This window comes from Coptis chinensis, chromosome 3 (genome assembly GCF_015680905.1).
Source record: "Coptis chinensis isolate HL-2020 chromosome 3, ASM1568090v1, whole genome shotgun sequence".
NCBI lineage: Eukaryota > Viridiplantae > Streptophyta > Magnoliopsida > Ranunculales > Ranunculaceae > Coptis > Coptis chinensis.
This window is the reverse complement of record NC_141458.1, coordinates 52,479,154-52,485,979: the sequence shown is the minus strand read 5'-3', so window position 1 is coordinate 52,485,979 and position 6,826 is coordinate 52,479,154. Positions and strand designations below refer to the sequence as shown.

At 37.6% G+C, this 6,826-nt stretch overlaps 1 pseudogene; it reads left to right on the top strand.

The window, feature by feature from the left end:
• Nucleotides 1-429: 429 nt before the first annotated feature.
• On the top strand, nt 430-2,415 carry LOC147509988 (putative polygalacturonase pseudogene; annotated as a pseudogene).
• The last annotated feature ends 4,411 nt before the right edge of the window (nt 2,416-6,826 follow it).

The following is a 6,826-nucleotide window of genomic DNA, read 5'->3' as shown; positions in this document are numbered from 1 at the left end:
AAACCTCTGATCATTCAAATTCAAACTGACTCAACCTTTATACAGTACTGTCTTCTTAGATCTACAGTCTTTGTATGGTTAGCTGAAATTTCAAAACACAGTACATATGGTGATTTTCATAGTACTAATTAATATATTTGATATTTTGTAGGATACCTAGCTTGATATATTGTTGTATTTTTGTACTGATCTAGATGATGTGGTTCCTTATCTAACTTGATCTAGCTTCGACATATGATTTTTTTTACTGATCTAGCAAGCATAATATATATAGATCTATCCTGTCTAAGTGCCTACTAGTGTTGATGTTCAAGAAAGTTATTAGTTACCAATCTTTTCACCCAAAATCTCATTACCCAGTTAAAGTAAATGAATAACAGAGTCTACAAAAATCAAATCCTAGCACTACTTCTCTCCAGAGTCTACAAAATGGCTGCGAGCACATTGGTCATCCTCCGGTTTGCTTCTTCTAGCTTCACGAAAGTGCTATGATGACTCCTTGGTTATCTCCTTCCAGGTGGACAAAAGTTCTCCCTTCCCTGGTTGCTAGCATTGCCCCAACCTCTGCCAAGTATTCGCGTGATCTTTAGGTCTTTGGGCTCGACTTACGTGGTATGCTTACGCTAGAATTCCCCTTCGAAGTTCTTGAGAATTGCTCCGATTGCTCCGTTGTTAATTGTCCTGTCAAAGGATGCATTAAAGAAACTTTAGTCCAACTGATACTCCCCTCTTCTGCAATTGAAGGTCTGTCGACTTTATGATGCTTTGATATCTGCGACAAAAAGGCCTCATAAAATGTTTTCTGGCAACTAATGTACAAAACTACAAAATGCTTATTTTTAGACTTCACCTCAGGCCCAATTTGAAATCCCATGCACATTTGTAGACTACCACAGGGGTTTCAATGTTTATAGATTTAGGTATAAGCCTATAAATTATCGGCAAGAGCTGTCAAAATTCATCCCAGTGTTAAGCCCTTTCTCTTGTGCCATCAACCTATTATGCATTGCAGCTTATCTGCCGCAGCTCTTAGGTCTTGGTAGCTAGTGGGAATTCAAGTCAAGCAGCAGCTTTTCTACACGTACTCAAAGGGAACCCGGCATCCCTGCCCAATGGCTTTCCGAGCCTACAGCTGATGCCTCTTGGTCACAAAGGGATGGAAATAAGACTTGGTAAAGAACAATCAAGATGCATGCAGGATTAGAACCATTCGCGTTTCATCTTGCTTGCTTGGCCATCTAGGATTAATCCTTCCGGTCTTATCACTTCGACAAAGAAGATAGGAAAGGAAGAAGCAGTTCGATTACTTACAACATAAAGGACTTCCCTTCAGCAGATACTACCGGAGTTGGATTCCTTACTGGCCTTCGGTATTTTCTCTATGACTCTCTCTCTCCCTCCGTCTCTTCTTTCTCCAACATCCTCCACCCTTTCTCCAGCATTCGGTGCTTCTTCAGATGAACCCGCTGCTCCTTTTTTTACCTCTATACCAAAGCGGTTGGAGATGGCGAACACTAAAGCCCCTAGTCCGGGAAGCTAACTTTTCTCTCTTCCCCTCCAGAGTAAGGGTGGGCAACCAGGCTGGGTCTACACACAAGCAACAGGATAAATCAATGCAATTTGGCTTGAAGGCTTGTTTCAAAGTATATGTAGGGCGTGTTTGATTCGTGGGAATTATTCCTAGACTAATTATATGCATCTTGTAGTTTGGTTGTTGGAGGGAGGCAACACTCCATATGCTTAGCTTTTTATATTTCTAAAACTGCTAAATCTGTGTTTTGACACCACTGCACCACCAGTCCACCACCACACACTGCACACCAACAATCCACATACACACTACACCACCAGTCCACACAATGCAAACCTTGATAGTGCACTTATAACATTAGGTAGTGAAATGTCTGGTGGAGTATAGGATATTAGGATGGAAGATACTATAGCGATAAATACAGAGTCCGAAATTAGAATCAAAATTGTAGTAGGTAGAGGAGGATCTGTTAAAGGCATTTATGTGAGAAATGTGACAATGCACACCATGAAGTATGTCTTCTGGATGACTGGAAATTATAAATCACACCCGGACAATAATACAGACCCGAAAGCACTTCCCGTGATTAATAACATCAATTACAAGGACATAACTGCAGAGAATGTCACTATGGCAGCGAATTTTGAAGGGATACAAGGTGATCCATTTACAGGAATTTTCATGTCTAATGTTAATATTGGGCTATCCGCAAAACCAAAGAAATTGCAATGGAACTGCACTGATATTGCCGGATTTACAAGTGGTGTAACTCCCAAGCCTTGTGCCTTGTTGCCTGATAAGGGTGCAGGAAAAGATTTAGCTGCGACTTCCCTACTGATAAGCTACCTATAGAGGATGTTCAGTTGAAAACTTGTTCTTACTAAAAGATACAAGCACGAGAAAGTTCTCATTATGTCGTTTTAGTTTTTTATTTTTCATGTTAAAGCATTACCTGTGCAATGGGTTTTGCAATTTCTGAATAAATAAATTTCTAGTATTTCACTGCCTAATGCTATAACTTTAGTCCACATCTTGTTTTGTAACTGTATGCGCTTCAGTGAGAATAATGTCTAAACTATCCTCCTCTGTTTCTGGTAGGGTCACACGTTCTAGTAGACTAAATCTGGGGAGGATGATTGCATGATAAGAAAATCATTTTTTTTTATGATGTAAAAAGCCGCAGTTCCATTATTCTCACAAACAGTAGTTAAGTATCTAAGTATATGAGTATCAGAGTTTCAGAGTACTATCATCTTTAGACCTCCATCCCTAGTCCTTAATTCCATGAAATGATGGCAAGGCAGCAAGAAGAGGGTCTCCATAGCCAATTGCTTCCCCATCACTGAACAGTAGCTTTAGGACTTCTCCAAAGCAACATCTGACTTCACAGGAAGTTCGGTGCCGAACTGATCCAAATAGCCAATTATCTGCCCTTCTTTAATGACATCACCCACTTTACATATGGGAGGTTGCTTCTTTCCTTTCACCGTTCTTCCTATTCAAATGGACCCAACTGTTGGTGATGAGACTAGAACATATCCATTTGATCCAGAAGCTTCTAAGGATGCTAACTTTGATGACTTCTCTAGAGAGACATATTTAAATGGACTGATGGTCTCTTTTGGTGGTGAGGATGGTGATGATGTGGGTGCTGATTCGGCTACTGGCTTACTTGGAACTGTTGTTGGCTCTGAAGGTGAAATAACAGGTATTGAAGTACTTGTTGCTCCAATATTACGTTTCAGATTCATCTCAAACTCTCCGATCTTTAGCTTTAGTTCTGCCACATCTGTCTCATCACAAACTTCAAGGACTAATTCCTAAAATCCCTTAGGGAAAATTGCACCATTTACACTTTTCTTTGCCACTGGCCCATTTGAATTGCTATCCAAAGCGGCTACATCGGGGAGTAGCCGCATCGTTGTTGTTTCTACAGCCTTAAAACATGGTAAAAGAGTCCCTTTTCTGGTTGCTGGAGAAAAGGAAAGCCTTCCAGCTACTCCAACGCCTTGGGCAAATGGAGACTTCTTTGAGGTAGCATTACACATAGGGATATGATTAAACCCGGCTTTTCAAGCATAGCTTGCACATGTGTAACTGTACCTAGAGAACATTGAAAAGAAAGGAGAAGTGGCACGGAATCCATGCGAACAAGTTACAGCGAAGAGAATATAGAAGAGATGAAGGGAGTGTAGGAAGAGCAGTTAATAAGTAGACAAGAGTTTGGTTTAATAATGGTTGTCTTTGATATGTCCACCATTCTCCTAAGAAAATCAGTTTTGCTTCTTAGGGTCTGGGGATTCTAGAGGGTACTGTAATAGACCATGAAATGTTGGAAGTGTATAATATTGCATCTGTTTATATTACTCATAGCATTATAGAAATTGTTTTCGGACTTTCCATACATGAGGCAGACTTGGATAAAATCAGATGGAGGTTATATTCAAGTCTTAGAAGCTTTTTTCTCCGTCTTCGTCTCTTCTTAGAACAGCATGTGGTCGCTCATTCGTTCATTTTGAATTTATATCTATTTTTGCAGGAGGAGCTAAAAAATAAGGTAGAGGAGGGGGTTTTGGCAACAGAAGGAAAGAATGACATACTTACTATGGCATTGGGAACTCCAGAGCCTAGTGGTCGAGTTAGGGCCGGTGGACAATATACGACTCCCACTATGTACTTCAATCTTCCTAATAAAAGATCAAAGAAATATCACAAGGATTTGGAAGTGAAGTTGAAAGAGAAAGAAGTTGAAAACGAGAAGTCAAAAATTTTGGTGCTACATGTGCTTAAAGAACAAGGTGAGACTAATTCACCAGCGACGATAGAACTGTTGAGCGAGTTGCTTAAGCAAGGACCAAAACTCATCAACTCGCTGCCATTAGAAAATGTGGAATCCAATAGTGCCAAAAGTGATAATAGGCATCAGGTGATTTCCAAGTCTAAGCAGGTAAGTTTTTTGGCTTTTAAATTTGTATTTCTGATTTTCTACACATTTCGAGTGTTCTCTTTAACTAAACTCATATCTAATGTATAGAGAAAAGATGGTGTTCAACAAAAAAAAAGGTGCGACTTCAGTAAAACTTAAGTCGAAAAATGTACAGGTAAGTTCATTCTATAGTTGCATTAACCATGTTATATTCATTGTGGTATAATAAATGCAAGGAATGATACGTAGCTTTTTTCATTCCTTTATTCCAAGTGCTTCACATATACTAACTTGATGTACACTTCGTCGTATAGTCAAAAATAGACAATGGAAAGAGCATTGTGGATTCCAAAAAACTTAAAGCTAAAGATGGGAAGGTAAAAAAATATTTTCTTAATTAAAAAAGGTTGATTAAATGTTTGTGTCAAATTTGTTACTAGATAATGTTGTCTTTGTTTTGCTTATTTGTTATAGGAGTAAATGCAGAGAATGATACGTAGCTTTTTTCATTCCTTTATTCCAAGTGCTTCATATATACTAACTTGATGTACGTACACTTCGTCGTATGGTCAAAAATAGACAACGGAAAGAGCACTGTGGATTCGAAAAACTTAAAGCTAAAGATGGGAAGGTAAAAAAATTTTCTTAATTAAAAATGTTGATTAAATGTTTGCGTCAAATTTGTTACTAGATAATGCTGTCTTTGTTTTGCTTATCTGTTATAGGACCAAGATTGTAGATTGGCATTGGGATCTAAAGACAACATTGTTGCCGAAGGTCGTGTTTCAGCAAGGAAGGGGCCAGAGGATACTGTTCACAACATGCATTTGGGAGAGTCCTATCTGAAGGTCTCAATAAATAAAGCATTGTGTGGTGATGCCCTTCTCCCAGTTCCAAACGGCGATGAACATATATTTGTTAAAGATGCGGTAAACTCGTTTGTGGCATGGCCTAAGGAACTTGTGATACTTAAAAGTGACGAGGTAGTATAAGGATATGGATAGTTGTATTGGTAATTTACTTAATTTTGTTATATAAACATCAATCTTGTTCATCAACTTTTTGTTAGGTAGAGAAGTGTATTCCACTTCCGCGGGGCAGTATTCAAAATAAAATCAGAAAGTTTGTGGATTGTGTCGCCAAAATAGTGAAAGAGAACGCTTTTATAGAGGTTCCAATGGTTGGAACTCTTTTCCATGATGAGATGTCGGAAGTACGAGTTTCAAAAGATGAGTTGATGGATGTGTGTTACAAGAGAATGCTAAATGGTAGTTGCATTATCTCCTACATGAGGTATGAATAATTTGGTGAGCTTATTTGTGTTAGTTATAATTTAACTTTTCATATGTGACGACTTAATAGAATGTATATATATGTTGTAGATATTTATATGCGACTTTTGGAATTGCTCGAGCAAAGTATGCATTTGGTAACCCATAAAGTTTTACTATTTATACAAAGGATGATGAGAAGGCTCGATATATTCAGAAGTTGGCTGAAAAACACGGTGATCGTGTGCTTTTAATTCCTTTCAACACAGGGTAACTGTGCTTATAAATTTGCAGTACATATACATTACATTATTTTCATATAATTAAAATTATTTTATTTTTATTTTTATTCATTTTTTTCCGATTGGTTATATAATTAAAAGTACTTAATTGAATTTGTATCCACATAACTGGTCATGTAGGGGGCATTAGGTCTTAATGGTTCTTGACATACCATCAATGGGAGTGTACTGGTTGGACTCTTTAGATGATTTTCGAGGGCCACCGGATCCAGCTTTTAAATTATTAGTAAGCACGTGAGTTTAGTCTTTATTTATTGTATTTTTCATTGTATATTTGATTCTATCTTGAAAATAATGAGAATGAAACAAATGCATTTTTAGTGCGATCAAGACATCAAATATGTCCAAAGGAAAGAGAAAGATGAATCTAAATCCAAATTGGAACTATGTGACAATAAGCTTAGTTTCTTTGGAATACAATACAAAGTATCTTCTAATTTGTGTATGTGTTAATGCAAGTATTAATTACGTATAGTGCCCACAACAACAAGGGGGGATTGTATGCGGATATTATGTATTGCACTTTATGCGAGATTTAGTAGAGGATCCTGGTCCACCAATCAAAAAAGAAGGTGACTATAAAGTAGCATTATTTTTCATATAGTCTTAGCTAGCTTATAAATTGGTGCATCTGTAAATATGGTATGCAATGCATTGCCTACATTATTCATTTTCATAATATTTATAATATATTTTTCGTCGAACAGGTATTGGAGTTCTTTAGCAAGAAGAGTTACACCACTGAAATAGATGAACTTCGTCTTGAATTCATCGACTTTATCCAACAATTTATCTG